We start from the raw sequence: 18,071 nt of genomic DNA, 5'->3' as shown, positions 1-18,071 counted from the left end.
GATTTAACTCAAAACCCTATATAGAGTCTTCCACTATATAGAGTCTATTAATTTTTGATCACATGAAAACCAAACAATGCTGTGTTTTGCCTTTCCAAATCTCCCGACTCAAAGGAAACCGAATGAAATTTCTTTGCCCTTCCTGAATTTCCTGAGTGCATGGGAGGGGTCATACAAGTCAGAGTTCTAAACGCTGGTGGCCTGACCCTTGTGACGTTAGTGGCTTCGGAGTTAGGCGTATTAATGCTTTTGGCCTGCTCCCAAAAGAGTTGTGTATTTCTGGAAACCCTTCCCTTCAGGCTGATAAAGAGAAGGAGACGTTCCATGGCTCTGTGGTAAGAATAAAGGATTCATAGGAGCGTCATGCCCGGACAGAGGATGATTATTCGGAGCGGCAGTAATTAGTGCCTGAAAATATGATCCTGAACAGTGCACAAGTGCTAGCATTGACTGGGACTGCCGGGGGGAGATGGTGCATATTGTACTTTAAGAGACTGGATTTCAACAGATGCAACTAGTGGTGCCAAATATCGATCATAACTGTTTAAAAGAGAAAATGCGAATGCATTGGAAGTGGGTGATGATCCTCAGGAAAGTGGCCAGTCTCCATGTTTCAGGGAATGGGCTTATTTCTTCCACCCGAAGACGGCATAAAAGGTCATGTATATATATTTTTAAATCTTATCGCCTTATTCTGTGAGCACATTAGACCTCACAAGCTACATGGGGTCAGGTCAGGAGTCTACATGAATATGAGGCTAGGTCTACATTAGACCTGGAAGCTCAGCTTAAGGTTCATGACTCCAGCTACGTAGATGATGTAGCTGGAGTCAGCTTACCTTAAACCGAGCTTGAAGCTGTCCCCACAGTGGGTGACCAATGGGAGCAAATGCTCCCGTCAGCTTCTCTTACTCCTTGTAAGAGCAGGAGTACTGGTCACCAGTAGAGGCACCATCTGAGTTTGATTTAGTGAGTCTTAACTAGACTTGCTAAATCAAACTTCAAAAGATCGATCACGGCAGCTTCAATCTTCCACAGAGTGAAGACAAAGCCTGAGACTATTAAGAAAAGCCCACGTTGCCGCCACTAGTGGTCTTGATCAGTATTACTTCACCATCCTCTTGTGACGGCAGCAGGTGCCGTGCTTTTGGAGGTGGCTGAGATTAAAAAAAGGAAGGTGCTCAACACTTGAGGTCATCGAGCTCTCTTGGCTCTTTTTGTAAGAGAAGAGATGCAAACGCCCGTTGTGTTGCTCTTTGCTGACCCCATTAATTCCCTGAGTGGCGTCATTAGGAGGGGGCTGGAGAGAAGAGGCAGGATGGGACTTAGCAAGGGTGGGGAAGAGGGCAGAGCAGGAGTGGGGAGGGAGGGTTGTCCTGGAACTTCCCCCGGACTGGGCGTGGGGAGGAGTCACATGGCCAGTGTCCCCCACACATGGACAGCAGGTGACATAGGTGAGGGAAGGCAATGCCTTCTCAAACTGCCTCACCCGGCCCCACCCACGCTCCACTGGAGTCCCAGACCCCCTCCCTCAGGCTGCTGTTGCGACGCCAGAGTCTGGGGCAGGCAGGCTGGGGGCTGTGTCGTGCCACCTGTCCTACCAGCACTGGGACCACTCTGGAGGTCCAGCACCAGGGCTGGCAGCTCAGATTGGGTGGGAGCACCTTGCTAGAGCACCCAACCTCTCCATGCCATGCCTGTCGGCTCTCTGGCGCTCCAGGGCTGGGGCAGGCCGGGGGCACCACCCTGGGACAGGGAGGGGGAAAGGGCCAGTGGCCATACTGGGAGGGGGCTGGGCATGGGCCAGGAGCAGCCACAGTGGAGGGGAGGCTGTCTCTGGTGAACATGGAATGGGCGGGGCTGGGGAGGGCTTTCTTTCCTAAATCATGGGGTCACCCACCAGCCATGCCCCCTCATGTCCTTCCTCACCAGTCGCCCCGGTTATCACCATTTTACAGAAGAGACTCTGAGACGCAGAACACGAGTGACTTGACCAAGGCTGCACAATGGAGTCAGTAGCAGAGCCGGGAATTGAGCTCTTATTTCCTGAAATCTGGTCCTGTCTCCTCCCCAGTTCCAGACAGCTTTGTAATCTAGCTTCCCCCAGTGAGGCAAAAATTGGTGTGTCTCTTCCTGCTCCTTCCTGACCCAGATTGGCAATAGTATTGCTAGTGAATTTACTGATACACAAAAGGGTTTCTTAGAGGGAGGATATCTGGGAGGTGTCTCCCTTTGACTGGAGCTGAGTTGAGGGGAATCTTGAAATCCATGACATCTAAAATGCCTGGGGAGAAGAACCTCCTAGTTCTTTGAGGTTCATAGTGATTTCTAAACACAAGAGTTTATGAGCTCATATGCATAAATAGGCTGAGAATGCTCCCTAAACCAGAGGACCTCTGTGTTTATTTTCTACATCCATCAAAACAACCTTTTAACTCCATATTCATTGTGCATCATTAGGGCAATTAATCTGTCTCCTTGGGCGCAAGCACATGAAGCCATTCCCCCCTCTGCCATCTGCTTTCTCCACAGCTTGCAGTTTAGACACACCCTAAGGGTACGTCTAAACTACGTGGCTCTGTCGACGGAGCCATGTAGATTTGATTGTTCGGCAAAGGGAAATGAAGCCGCGATTTAAATAATCGCGGCTTCATTTAAATTTACATGGCTGCTGCGCTGAGCTGACAAACAGCTGATCAGCTGTTTATTAACCTCCACAGCACTCTGGAAGTAAAGCAGTAGAATGGTCTGTTGCAGACTGGAAATCCGAAGTACAGTGAAAACTGATTGCCTCAACATTACATAGCAAGTGACTTGTCCAGAGTCGCACAGGGAGTTAGTAGCGGAGCCAAGAGTTGAACTCATATTCCTGAGATCTAATCCAGTGTATCTCCCAGCTGCCAACAGCTTTTCAGTGTAGCGCCTCTATCAGGCAAAAGACTACTAATGAAAGAAAGTGACTATCTAGGAAGGAACACCACAGAACGGGATCTAGGGGTCATAGTGGACCACATGCTAACTATGAGTCAACAGTGCGTCACTGTTGCAAGACAAGCAAACATGACTCTGCGATGCATGCACAGGAGTGTTGTGGGCAAGACACAAGAAGTCATTCTTCTGCTCTGCTCTTCGCTGATTAGGCCTCAACTGGAGTATTGTGTCCAGTTCAGATGTGGAGAAATTGGAGAAGAGCAACAAGAATCATTAAAGGCCTAGAAAGCATGACCTAGGACGGAAGACTGAAAGAACTGGGTATGTTTAGTCTGGAAAACAGAAGACTGGGAGGGGACATGATAACAGCTTTCAAGTACCCAAAGGCTATGTCTACACTCACGGCTTCTTGCACCAGAAGTATGCAAATGAGACTAAGCGTGGAATATCGTCGAGCCTCATTTGCATACCTAGTGAACTGCCATTTTTGCAGAAGAGCCTCTTGTGCCAGAAGGAGCTGTCTGCACTGCCGTTACGCCAATTATTTTCAGGAATAACGGCATGCACAAGAGGGGTTTTATTCTGCAAGAAGGGGCAGTGTAGACAGCTCCTTCTGGCGCAAGAGCCTCTTCTGCAAAAATGGCGGCTCATTAGGTATGCAAATGAAGTTCAGCGATATTCCACGCTTAGCCTTATTTGCATATTTCTCACGGAAGAAGCCGCGAGTGTAGACATAGCCTACATGTTTCTTTTAGGTGCTGCTAGACGGTTCATTGTTTTTTAACTCTACTGAATCTTTCTGAGATCAAGGGTCTACACTACATTTAAGCCACTTGGAACACTGGTTAGAGTCCTGATTTGTTGGCTTAGTAGTATACAGTGGATTATATCTTGTTATATAAAACATGAGTAAGTCAACTTAATATATTCATCATCTGCGAAAACATGTATCATCCTTTAAAGTTAACCCTTTGGAGTGCTGCAGGGATCTGGAATTTTTGCTTTGGGTGGCTTTCCTTACCAGAAATGAATCACCAAAAACAGCTTGTGACCTTCTTTTATTCCTCTCAATTTCTTTTTTTAAAAAGTAATTGGGTATATTTTAAGATTTATTGAAAGCAACTTCCCTTTTTAAACAGCTTAAACACCCTCTCACCAATCTTACTTCCTCTTCTGACTTGCTTAGCAAGCATGAAATGTTTCCACTAGTAACAGAAAATATTGTAATCTTAAAAATAAAAGGCTCTTGAATTCAGAGGATCGCGGGAAATGCTCCAGCATGGTTCCAACACAGAGGTTCATATCTATTTAGTTAAACGTTGGAGAAGCTGCAAGATCTTTGGAGGACTGTCTACAGTTTGGGGCACCACACTCCAAGAAATGTGTAGACAAATCAGAGAGTCCAGTGGAAAGCAACAAAAGTGATAAGAGAATTAGAAAATATGACCTGTGACTGAGGAAAGATTGAAAGAACTGGGCAGCTGTGTCTAGACTGGCCAGTTTTTCCGGAAAATCAGCCGCTTTTCCGGAAAAACTTGCCAGCTGTCTACACTGGCCGCTTGAATTTCCACAAAAGCTCTGGCTTCCTACTGTAAGAAATCAGTGCTTTTTGCTGAAATACTATGCTGCTCCCGTTCGGGCAAAAATCCCTTTTGCGCAAAAATTTTGCACAAAAGGGCCAGTGTAGACAGCTGAGATTTGTTTTCCGCAAAAAAGCCCCGATCGCGAAAATGGCCTATTTCTATTATTCAGTTAGGGCTCTCACTTACTGGAATTTGATCAATAAGCTTTCTACCCTGCAGGACTTAGAGCCCAGCCGTTAGCAGAAGTCTGGAAGTCTATACAGCAATGAAAGATCATCATGGCCCAAACCGCACAAGACCAAGTCATCTAGCTAGGGCCACCCGTGTGTGTCTAGTTGCTGTATAAACATGCCTGACAGGTCCTGAATGTGATACATCGACCAGTAAACATCCCAGTAATAGTGACATTCACCCACGGGAACTAAGGCCAGATCTACAATAAAGGGGAAGGTTAAATCAAGATACGCAACTTCAGCTACGTTAATTACCTAGCTGGAGCCGATATACTTTGATTTGAGTTTTCCCACCATGCCCACAGCAGGAGGCGGCTTCCCTTCCTTCTCACAGAAGCTGTAGTACCAGCCGCCGATAGGCGTGACCTCTGAGTTTGATTTAGCAAGTCTTTACTAGACCTGCTAAATCGAACTTCGGACGATTGATCGTGACAGCACTGATCTTCCGCGGAGTGAAGACACGGCCTACGACTAACTGTGGAAGGGTTGGAATACAGTGACTATAATTAACTTCTAGGACAAAAATAGTATTCCCTGATAGAGGAGACAAAACAGTGTTGTGGTTAGAGCACAGGACTATAGGAACTCCCTTGGCATGATCTTGAATGAGTCATATTTATTCTGGGTGAAAATCACCCCACGAGAGTGGCCAGCATGAGACCTAAGTCCTCAAAATAGGACTCACATGGTGTGTAGCATTCTCCTGATTCTTTGTACAGAGAGACGGATTTCACCCTTGCACAGTGGGGATAATGACATTTACCCTCCTTTTGAGGCACAGAGTTCTGAGATCTTTGCCTCAAAAGAGCTCCAGGTAGGGCAACATATTATTAATTATTTGATCATAATGAGGATCCTTAGAGAATACTCCTTGGCACAAAGCACAGCCCCGGAGAGCTTCCCTTGACATCTGCACTGAAAAAAAAAAAAAAGAAGAAGCAATTTAGATCAAAAGAGGAGAGGGGACGACGTTGGCAGAATTGGAACAGGCCAGGTGCACGCTACAGGGTACAGCGAAGTGGGGACCAGAGAGAAGGGAGCTGGATAAGGAGGATCCTGAGCATATTTATGGCCATCTGGCACCTCTAATTATCGAAATGACGAGGCTGCCTGAGCATTCACTGAGATAGGGAGAGGGGGAGAGTCTGTTTGGGCAGAGGCTCTCAAATGCTGCATGCTTTTGACGTATGTTTTTGGGAAATGTTTGATATCACTTACAAGATTATTTATGTAACAGGGGAAGTATGAAAGTGAGTCCAGAAGGAGATATAGAGGCTATTGCTTCTGAGCTTTCCTTTAATGCTTGCACCAAAGAAACAAAGGGAAAAAGAGCTGGTGCATCTGTACAGCAGTCTGTTCTAGTGAAAATAGCAGTACCCTGAGAATCAAGGGATACTGGCTCCTATCCTAGTACTCCCACTAACATGTCGTTGTGAATTCGTGCATACCGTATCTTCGGTCTTGTGATAGCTGGGTGATTACCTTAAAGCCCGCAGCTCCCAGAGTTCTGTTATTTCATGAGAATCTCAGCTTTGAGTTTAAAAAGACAAATACGTTTCTAGTCCTCGGGGGTTGCATAGCAAAGCTGGAAAGTATGTCCAGAGTACACCCTAAGGTCTCAATGATCAGAAGGCAAATGAAAAGAACCAAAATGTTATTGTTGTAATTTTAGTATTGAACTGGAACAAAAATCACGGGGGAAGGGGGAAATGTTGGTGGATTGGAGCATAAGGCCCCGTTATCGCCAGCTCTCTTTTTTCACACACACCCCCGTCCCTGCTGCCACACAACCAACAAAGTTGTTTCATGATTTGGGGGGCCTTATTAATGATTTTTAAACAGTTCGGTTGTTGTGTGTGTGTGTCATAATTCAAGGCAACTGTCCCTGCATTTCCCCTGAGTGATCCAGCAAGGACACCCCCTCTCAGGTCATGTCTACACTACAACTTTTTCACTCAGGGGGTGTGAAAAAACACCCCCCACTGAGCACAGCACTTGTGTAAATGGACTTCCAGTGCTGGGAACAACACCCCTCGTGGAGGTGGTTTACACAGAGCATTGGGAGAGCTCTCTCTCCGCGCTGGTGCTGTGGCCACACTTCCACTTTAAAGCATTGCTACGGCTGCGCATTAGTGTCTTAAGTGTAGACTTAGCCTCAAACTTCCAGCCCTTTAGTCATGGTCTTTCTTGGGTGGACAAACGCGTCTCCCAGCAAAGACAGGCTACCTAAGAAAGCCTGCGTTTCTTTTCCTTCTAGGCCATGTCGACACTACGCAGAAGATCTTCTGAGGTTTGATTTAGTGGGTCTAGTGAAGACATGCTAAATTGAACTCAGAGAGTGCCCCCATCGATGCCTGTACTACTGTTCCTCATGCAGAGTAAGGCAAATTCCTGTCAGCCTCCGACAGCACAGAAACTTTATTTACGATATGTCGACTCCATCACATAATCAACGTAGCTGGAGTTGCGTATCTTAATTTGATCTTCTGCTGTAGAGTAGACCAGGCCTTAGAGATGGTAAAGTAGCAATTGCTACTCTTATAGTTCTATTTAAGCAAACACATTAATTCTTAAGGTAAAAGCATTACAGAAAAAAAAACCCTTTAAAACAACAGAGGAACCTATACACATGCAAATAAGCTTACCAGTGCTCTCCCTCTGTCTCGAACAAGGGCTTTGGCCCATCACCGTCCTTCAAACCCCACCCCAAGGTTTTCCTATTGTCATAAATTCCACACCACATCAGCTCAGAACAAGCACATGCAGTCTAACGGGGCCTCAGTAGACCCAAAACTTCCCTAAGGATTGGGCTCCCATTTGACCAGTCGTCCTGTCCGTTTGCTGGATCTGACAGAAGGCTCCAAGTCAGACTATTCATCCAAAAATCCTTTGTCTGTTCCTCCCCAGAGGATTTAGTTTGATTCAGCACATGTTAGTTTTTCTCCAGGCGGCAGTAGCTCTTTAGAAGAGTTACAACCTGAATAAACTTGCTTTAATCTCCCTGCTGCCCCACACTCTCTCTTAATTCCTGACGGGCTGTGGTCCCCTTCCCCCATGGAATGACATACAATCCCTGCCCCGTAATGATCCATAAAACTTAATTTAATAATTTAACTTAATTTCATAAGGTTTGTCCAGGATATTACAGGAAATTGGCATCTCTGTCACACAATGGTCTTCCAGCAGAGACGAGATGCTTAGCTGGACCAGGGATTTGCTCTGGAGTGGCAAGAAACAGACTAATGTACTTAGCAGAACAACTATCGGGTCTGATATGGCAATTCCTACCTTAGTAATTATTCCTAGCTTCTTGTGGGAGCGGTAACAAACCCCGGGAACAGGGCACAGCACTCTTTCTTGCCACTGAGCCAATCTCGCCTCACAAAAAGGCAGCTTGTTAGACAGTGTTAATGGACGAGTGGGTCCCCAGCCAACGACGTATTACTGTCCTGCAGCCTCGCCTCAGAAGTCTGCTGCTGCTTGAGACAACCCCCCCACCCCAAATCACCAGCTGCCACACCCCACACAACATTGACACGCGGTATGTTAGGCAGGGGATGGTTCTGCCTCTCCAAACCACCAGGCACAGCCACGCCCAGACTCTGTCCCCAGAACACCTACTGTAGGCATTCAGGGGTGGAGTGTTGCTGCCCCCAGCGCCCCCGGCCCCCCCCCTCCGTGCTCCTGGCCGGGGAGGCTGCTCCATACGACCTCCTCCCCTCCCCAGAACACTAAAGAGCACGTGGGAGTCGCAGCGCTTGGGATGTAACACTGTCACTTGCTTCAGAAATGCTCACACTAGTTTCCCACACACTTTTTTTTAATCTTTCATTTTCCTGTTTAATTCTACCTAATAATCAGTTGCTATTTTAAAGCACACTGACTCATACCCCAGACTTCTCATAGCACCCTCGTCCAATGTTCAGAAACACGCCTCTGGAGCAACATGAGGTAGCACTGGTGCTGATTTTAAATGCATCTGGAATATCCACTGATTAGAATTGCTGGCACAAGCAAGGTGAAGTGAGTTAAAACACCACAGACCTTTGCCCACCTTTCCCCACACTTTCTGTGAGAAACAAAGTTTGCACAACTATGGTTTCTCCTTGTTTCTCTTTTTTGTCTTCTGCATTTCCTGGGTCTAGCTGCAACTGGCTACGAACGTCTATGAAAAACTTTTCTTGCGGTGTAGTGAACAATGATTTTTTTAAAGATCTCATGGGAAATTACTATCTCAAGCAGAGGTAGGGAACCTTTTTTGGATTAGGGGCCACTGACCCACAGAAAAATCAACTGTTCTTGTGCAAGAGGCCAGTGTAGACAGGCAACATCAATTTCTTGCACAAGAAAGCCTGATGTTTAAAATGGCCATCGGAGCTTTCTTGCGCAAGAGAGCGTCTACACTGGCACGGATGCTCTTGCGCAAAAGCACATGCCAGTGTAGACGCTCTCTTACTCAAACACTCAAACAGAAAAACTCTTGCGTTAAAAAGTATTTGTGCAAAATCTTACCAAGATAGACACAGCCCGAGTGTTAGGGCTTTAGGATAAATACCAATTAGCCCAATACTCTTGATGGAAATGTGAAAGTTGGAAACACTAATGTACCTGCCCAAAGCCTGCGACAACAGATGGGCATTGCAAAATGCCTGGGAGGTTAATTAAATCTGAGCTCTGGTGTGCCAAGAAGTAAAGCAAATACTAGATTGAAGGACACCTCATGGAAAATGCTCCTTTGTGTTACCACACACACTGTCTGGGGGAGCATGGGTGATATGAGCTACTGAGAATCTTCTGAGTATGTATGGTGTCCCAAAGAGGCAAGCTAAAGGTAAAATGTTTGTTTACTCCTACAGACTACAAGAACATTTTGCAGCCAGAAGCTTTACAGATTTTGAAATAAAACTGAAAACTTAGTTCTGGGAATGGAAAGGACAAAATAGCTGAAGTACGGACAGTCCTGGATAATAGCTTCTGAAGAGATTGATTAGATTGCCTGGAAAGGAAAAAACATTCTGGACGCTTAAAAGAACATCGAGGGTCAGGGAAACAGTGATACTATCTTACATCGGATGTGGATCATTTGTACTGCCCCTCTCCGCCCCTCCACCTCCACTTCCCTTTCTTTTTTTTTATTCTGGCTCACAGATGTCAGAGTTTGCTGTTCTACATCCTTGTGCCTGGATTTCACTTCTCACAGCTGTGAATTGCAGTGCTTTTTGAGATGAGCCATCATGTCGAAAATGCGACGAGGAGTCCTGTGGCACCTTATAGACTAACTGAAGTGTAGGAGCATAAGCTTTCGTGGGCAAAGACCCACTTCGTCAGATGCATGCGTCTGACGAAGTGGGTCTTTGCCCACGAAAGCTTATGCTCCTACACTTCAGTTAGTCTATAAGGTGCCACAGGACTCCTCGTCGCTTTTGCAGATTCAGACTAACACGGCTACCCCTCTGATACATGTCGAAAATAAATCTCTTGGTGCCACATTAGTGAATCCCCAATGACTTGAAAGTTCTGAGACAGTCTGTGTACTTGTGAAGTGTTCATTCCAGCCATGTTTTTCCAAAGTGATAAAGGAAAAAGACGCTGTATTGATTTTATTTTTGGCTAAGCCAAGGAGAAAAGGTATAACTGTTCCAATTTCTTTTCCAGAACACAACTTGATCTGTAATCTCGTAACTAAGAGTATGACCTTTATACTAAAGACATTCAGTTACTACCCAATTCACACATCTTGCTGTAAATAGATATCACAGTTTGGACAGGAAACGCCTATAAAAGTTTTGGTTATTGCCACATTCTCATTGCGTGGAAGTTCTGTGACTGCTAATGGGATATAAAGCAGTGGTGGGCAGCCCGAGGGGCACATGTGACCTATCGGGGTTCTATGTGTGGCCCATGACACATTTTGTTTACCGTTGCCCGTGATTTCACTGGTTTGTTTCACTGCATAGTTTGTTCCTGATGTGCTAGCTAGCATCTTGACAAACGCAGCAGGTACTGAACCAGTGACTTCCAGAGTAAAAGGGCATGCCTCCATTCCTGGTGGATAGATGCTGTGGTGATACAAGACAGTGTTCTTTTCATTTTAAATCTGGCGGCTCGTTGAGCAAAGCAGGGATGGGCAATAATTTTTGAAGAGGGGCCACTTCATGAATTTTGTAAGTGGTCCTGGGCTGACCCAGTTGGGGCGGGGCCTCAGGCAGCAGGGGCGGGGACAGGAGACTTTGGGTACGTCTAGACTACAGGGTTTTGTCGACAGAAGTTTTGTCGACAGATACTGTCGAAAAAGCTTCTGTCAACAAAGAGCGTCTAGACTACATTCAGTTCTGTCGACAAAGCAAGCCGCTTTGTCGACATAACAGTGTGGACGCAAAGGACAGTGTAGATGCAATAACGCCTTCTATCGACAGAACTCTGTTGATAAAAGGCGTTATTCCTTGTAGAATGAAGTTTACATACGTTGACAAAACTGCTGAGTTTTGTCGACGTTATGTCGACATAACTCAAAGGTAGTGTGGACGCAGGTATAGTTTTGTCGACAAAAGTCCACTTTTGTCGACAAAACCCTGTAGTCTAGACACACCCTTTGTGTGTTCCCCCTGCCCGCAGACCCTGATTGACCTGGGGGGTTGGGTAGTGCGTGATGTCTTTGCCCCCTGCTCCTGCCCTGTCAGGTGTTTTGAACAGCTGGCAGTTCCCTCTGGTGTCACGCACCCCTGGTGGGAGGAAGAGACTTTGCACACTTCCCTGTCCCCAGGTCTCGTTTGGCCTGGGGGCTGGGAAGTGGCAGGGCGGCTACGATTTGGCAGGCTGGATCCTGCCTACAGATTCTATCTTGCCCAGCCCGGAATTAAAGACACCACCAAAGGGCTCGCAGCTCCTGGCCCTGCTGCTACCCCACTGCCTGGAAGCTGTGAGCCAGGAACTCTTTCAATTGCTGCTATTTAAAGGGCTCGCGGCTCCAGGCATCTGCCAGGCAAGGCATTAGCGGTGGGGTTAGGAGCTGATAGCAGCAATTGAAAGAGCTCATGCCTTCCTGGCAACTCCCAGACAACGCATTCGCGGCAGAGCCAGGAGCTGCCGCAGGCCAGATCAAAGTGGTAAGCAGGCTGGATTCGGCCCGCTGACAGCCTCTTGCCCAGCCCTGGACCAAAGAGACTATCCATCATTTAAGTGGATACAGCTGGGTCTGGTTAATCTGAGCTTAGTTCATCCCTACGTTCCCAACAGTGGGAACCAATTTCAGATTTTAAGCTGGTTTGAAACGGGACTTCACTTGTTGCTTCGGATTAACAGCATTTGACGATATTTTATATTTTGGGGGGAAAAGGAATGCACGCGTGTACCAACACATATTCTAAAATTCTTAACACATTTTTGGGTATATTTGTGCAGCAGCTGAAGCTGTGTTTGTGGTCTGGGCAGACATACCCAGACTGGCTTTCTTCTAGCGAGTGCAGAGAACAATAGCTGTGAAGGCATAGAAACGTGGGCTTCAGCATGGACTGGCTATTAGGGATGTAAAATCCCATTTAACTAGTTAACCAGTTAAATGTTGTATTTAATGAATTAACTGCCTCACCGGGATCCCACAGGCAAGGAGGCTGCTCCAACCCAGCTGGACTACCGGTTACCGGTAAGCATCACCTGGTAAGTGTGATGCTTACTGCTCAACCGGTCACATCCCTACTAGCTTCCTGAGTCCATCCCTGCCAGGAACCTGGCTAAATAGTTGGGCTGCTGGCCTGCACTGGGATCCATGCTGGTCTGTCTTCACTGCTCATGTGACCCATGCACCTAGGTTAAAACTAGTGCTACCTGCTGTGACGTAGTGGGGGGCTGTTTGCTTTGTAAGCCGGTGTCCCCACTTGGCTGTGCTATGAGGTGTGATTCCCAATGACTCACTTGGCTTGTGGATTGGCTCAGACACCTAGTCCCAGCTTGAGCAGTTAGCAAAGTTGTTCCCAGAGAGAGAGACAAAAGAAGGGAGGCAGAGACAGCCACCTGGCTGGGGGGCAGGGCCTGGGAGCTGGGCAGTTTTGGCTGGGCAATCACGAAGAGAAAAGACTAAATCAAGTACTGGGGGATCAGGCGCCTGTGGACCCCTATCCCTGCTGGCCCCCTTACTCCGATGTCCACATCGAACCCGGGCTGTGCTGTATCTCTGAGAAGCAATAAACCTTCCATATTCCACTGGCTGGCGGAGTTACATCTGCTGCGGACGGGGGTGCAGGGTTGGGGGGGACCCCGATATGCCATCACACCTGCGCTACAATTATACCTTATTTTGCGATGCGAATGTATCCTTTGTTATGCGGTTAACCTACTGCTGCTCCACCAGACATTGAGTGGAAGAGGATGTGCTGAGCTCCAGTGAGCGCCGTTTAAAAAACGTTTGACAAGCAGGAAGGAATAGTTTGGATTCTTATGAAGAGTCAGTAGCGTGCAAAGTGTCTGGCCCCAGCCTCAAATGCACCACACGTGAACACAGCCTGGCATACAAGGTGCAACGTGTCTGTGAGTCTCAAGATGCACTCACAAAAGTTTGGGAAATATGGGCTGTGGCTGATTTTTATATATCCAGAATGAAACCGATACATCTCCTTCCCTGCAGCCAGCCTCCCCTCCTGCCCAGAAAACACGAGAGCCACTACACAAGGCTAGTTAAGAGGCGAGGGAAACGGTTGGTAAATAGGGGTAGAAAAAGACTGGCTGGGGGTGGGGAGACTTCATCCAATTTAAGTGAACCTGCCCCTTTTTGTAACTCAGCTGGCAGGGGGTCGTTTGCAAGCTCCTTTGTTAAACCAACACTTGTAGTGTTTGATGAACATGGGCTGTTTGCTTGGATAATATTTCCTTATGGGTCGGATTCTCCATTTCCCTCCCTCTTGTACAGTCATTCACACCAGTACAAACGGGGTGTAAAATGTTGCTAGTCTGATTCAGCAGTGTCTGAGTCAGTAATGTAAATGAGTCTGCACAAGGAGAAGAGCAACAGAGACTCGTGCCCTGTAAAGTACTTTGCAATCAAAGGTGCATAAACTTGTATATTAAATAACCAAACAATTGACACAATGTTGTGATTAAAGGCTGTCTCAGAACCAGGTAAATTCAGTGGTGAAAACACGAGAAAACAGGACAAATATACCCATGATCTGTAGCAATGTCATCTCAATCTGTAACAAAAGACAGGACTATGCAGCACTTTAAACACTAACAAGATGGTTTATTAGGTGATGAACATCTTGTTAGTCTTTAAAGTGCTGCATAGTCCTGTCTTTTGTTTCAGCAAGACCAGACTAACACGGCTACATCTCTATTACTATCTCCATCTGTGATTTCATTAGACTTTATGAGCTAAGCACCACTGACCCAGCTTAGCATTGGGATGGGAGGCTGCCAAGGAACTCCTAGGTGCGACAGGAAATGGGGGTGGTGCTCAAAGACCACAGCTACCTTGGTAGATGGACCGATAATGTAATAAGCGGCACTTTTCCACAGGAGCCAATAATGAACCCAGAACTCCCTTGTAGTATTAGGTGACATTGCTGTTGATGGTGCTGTTTTTTTTGGGGGTGGGGGAGGATTTGATAGACATAAAACTAACCTCCTGGCTTCTTGTGGTCATTAAAAAATCCCGAAGCACTTTTTTCGAACCTCAGTACCCTGGCCAAATTCTAACTTGGATGATGACATTCCACGTACAGAACTATCCCCCATGGTTTCAGCTGAATATAGCAAGCTTTTTAATTTCCTGCCCCCAAACTGTTATGTAGGTGGCTGGGCATTGTTAACCATCTGCTGCCTCACAACAGAGCTGGATACACAGTGATTCACAAAGCGGTTCCAAGTTGAAGGCTGAATTCAGAAGTTCTTACTGAGTTGTTCCTCAGTCCTTTCTCAGGCAACATTATAGATCAGTTGTTTCCAGATGTAGGGGTGTGACCCAGGCCTGGGGGGTGGGATGTCGGGCACTGGGTCTCCTTGCTGCAAGGGGATCAGGTGAGCAGCGGGAGGGCTAAGGTAGGCTTTATGCCTCTCCTGGCACCGCAGACTGCGCTGCGCCCCAAGATCGGCGAGTAGTAGGCCCGGCTCCGGGGTGTTGCTTGGGGAGAGCGCACAGGGCTCTGCGCACTGCCCCTGCTCTGAGCACTAGCGCCATACTCCCACTGGCTGGGAACCTGCTGCCGGCTGCTTCTGGGCGCAGCATGGTCTGCGGTGCCAGCAGGGGCAGGAAGCTGCCTTAGCCTGCCCCCCGCTGCACTGCTGACTGGGGAGCAGCTGAAGGTAAGTCCCTCCTGACCCTACCCTGACGGGATGACCGGTGCCATCCTCGGTGCAGATTTCGTGTAGTCTTAGCCAGGCATTGGTGCCGGTGTCAGTGTTGGTGCCGAGAACTTCCCCCTCGATTCAGGATGCTTGTGTGATGTTCTGTCCTTTGTCGGAAGAGGGCCGGAGGTGCTGGGCTTATTGGCGGTGCTGGCTCTAGAAGAGCTCGGTGCCAGAGGCAAAGATCTGGTTGGGGATATCCTGGACTTTGCCTTTGTCTTGTCTGAAGGCGGGGAGGGATGTTTCTTTGCGGAAGCGAAGGGTTTTTTTCCCTCTCTTGAGGAAGGAGAGTCCTTTCGAGGTGCCTTCCTTCATAAAGGAAGGTCTTCAGCTGATTCTCTCAATCGTATCTTGCCCACACTGTAAGATCAGAACAGCGTGGGCATGTCTGGGATAGTGGCTTTCTCCCAGTCATAATTTCCAGCAATTGTGAAAATGTATATAATTAATTTTTTAAAACAAGCTTCAACTCTGTTTATGTTGCACAACTGTGAAAATTTAAATAGATAAAAATGCTTAAAAATAAACATTAATATTATCCATCAAAATGATACAAAAATAAAAACGGGATTGTGCCAAGCCTACCCAAAAGACATAAATGTCATTCATTTGTGGGTGGCTGGAACCAGGATGCCTTATTTGTGTGCAGCCTTGGTTTATTTCTTGATCATGTTCCGTCTTCTGTCAGTGTGTGGTTTTGAGGTAGGTAATACTTGAGCTCTAAACAAATTCAAAGTTGGCTACATTTAATAATGTAAAGATAATAGAGCTCCTGTAGCCATCTACTTTCCCTTCAAGACAGCCCAGATGTGAGGGCAATGTACCTGTGTCGTCAATAGGCATGTCCTTTACATGAATTTCTCATCACATTCTCCTCACAGTTCATCGTGTTTAGTTTTTAAATGCAAAACATGTTCCATGTGTTCTCTCTGCAAATTCAAATAGAGATCTTCCGGAAAAACTTCTTTTGAAAGAGCATCTACACAGCAAAAGTGCAATGAAAAAGCGATCGGCTGTTTCAAAAGATAATGTCCACATTGATTGGACGCTATCTCGCATTTCGGTTGTGATTACTGTGGATGGAGTGGCCACCAGGGCACCTGTGCTTTTTCCTGGAGGCCTCTTCTTTCGAAAAAACACTCTCTTCTGCATCCTCACAAGCCTTTTTCCGAAAAAGGCTTCTTCCTTGTAGAATGAGGTTTACTGCCATCAGAAAAACCCCTCCGTTCTACGCAATAGCAGTGTGGATGTAAGTATTATTTTTCCGGAAAAATGGCTGTTTTTCTGGAAAAACTCTGCAGTGTATCATAGAATCATAGAATACTAGGACTGGAAGGGACCTTGAGAGGTCATCGAGTCCAGTCCCCTGCCCTCATGACAGGACCAAATACTGTCTAGACCATCTCTGATAGACATTTATCTAACCTACTCTTAAATATCTCCAGAGATGGGGATTCCACAACCTCCCTGGGCAATTTATTCCAGTGTTTGACTACCCTGACAGCTAGGAACTTTTTCCTAATGTCCAACCTAAACCTCCCTTGCTGCAGTTTAAGCCCATTGCTTCTTGTTCTATCCTCAGAGGCCAAGATGAACAAGTTTTCTCCCTCCTCCTTATGACACCCTTTTAGATACCTGAAAACGGCTCTCATGTCCCCCCTCAGTCTTCTCTTTTCTGAACTAAACAAACCAATTCTTTCAGTCTTCCTTCATAGCTCATGTTCTCTAGACCTTTAATCATTCTTGTTGCTCTACTCTGGACCCTCTCCAATTTCTCCACATCCTTCTTGAAGACATACCCGTAGTGATGACATTTCTCTTCATACTATGAGCAGGTGGAGGAGGCTTTTTCTTAAACATTTTTTCCAAATTACTGTTCTTCCCTGGACTTTAAAAAGCAGAGGATCTGACAAAAGCATCTTTTCAACTGATACTAGCATTATGCCACCAAAACTAGTGGTGGAAATGAGGAAGCTAGGGAAATCCCTGGTCTGAATTAGAAATAGCCAATAATTGCCCAGCCAGTGAATGTATCCTCCCTTCTTTGATATATCTGTCAGTGGATTGTTAGCCTCATTTACTAAATTTTCTTATGATATGTTATATTTATGACACTACCATGTGACGTTTGTTTGGTTCTTTTTACCCTAAGAATTCACAGCTAAATCACTGCCCAACTGTATTTGTGTAAAGCTGTGCTCTGCATGAACTTACATCAGATCTATACGAGGAGAGAAAGTTGACCTAAGATATGTAGTTGACATACCTTATGTAAAATATCTGTGGCTTGCCCACTGCAGGAGGATGATGGGAGAAATTCTCCCATCAACTTCTCTAACTCCTGGCGACCTGGTGGAGTACCAGACTCAATGGGGGTGCCATCTGCGGTTGATTTAGCAGGTCCTTACTAGATCCGCTAAATCAAACCCCGGGAGATCAATCTGCACAGTGTCAATCTCAGGGTAAGTGGAGACAAGCCCTAAGACTTCTCCCATCTTCCTTTGCCCATTTAATTCTCCACTCATTTGAAAATGTCACATGGCTCAATTCCTCCTTTTATACCCATTTTTGCATGTAGAAAAACACTGAATATTGTTATCAGGGCTTGAAGGGGAGATGAATGTGCTGAGTGCTTTGGCTTTTGAGTAGGTTCCTGTAAACCTTTCCTCCTCCATTTCAACCTCAAAGGAGTGTGGGTCTTGACTTATAAAAAAAACCCCAACCCTCCAAAAACTTTTAAAAGAGTTGCTGTGATCCTGTAATGATGAGCAATTCTGTGAGCAAAAATCTCTGCTGTGCCTAGATGTGCAACATTACATCAGATCATTGGCCAATCTAGTCTAGCATCCGGCCCCTGGCAGTTGCTCCAGATTACAACAGAAGCTAGTGCACCCTGCCCGTTGTACAATACTGTGCATAGAGGGAAATCCCTCCCAGAACCCTGCACAGATCAGTTTGTTCCCTGAAGTGTGAGATTTGATTAACTTTG

At 46.4% G+C, this 18,071-nt stretch overlaps 1 long non-coding RNA gene across 1 annotated transcript in view; it reads left to right on the top strand.

Annotated features, from left to right (window-relative positions):
- The first annotated feature begins 306 nt into the window (after positions 1–306).
- LOC142819685 (uncharacterized) overlaps positions 307–18,071 on the top strand; it is a 32,788-nt gene continuing 15,023 nt past the window's right edge. Inside the window, exon 1 of the long non-coding RNA XR_016347726.1 lies at positions 307–657. This is a non-coding gene — a long non-coding RNA (uncharacterized LOC142819685). The remainder of the gene's footprint in view (positions 658–18,071) is intronic.

Source organism: Pelodiscus sinensis, chromosome 22, assembly GCF_052426305.1.
Source record: "Pelodiscus sinensis isolate ZL-2025 chromosome 22, ASM5242630v1, whole genome shotgun sequence".
In the NCBI taxonomy this organism is placed as follows: domain Eukaryota; kingdom Metazoa; phylum Chordata; order Testudines; family Trionychidae; genus Pelodiscus; species Pelodiscus sinensis.
The sequence above is the reverse complement of the archived record's forward strand: the minus strand, read 5'-3'. Positions and strand labels throughout refer to the sequence as shown.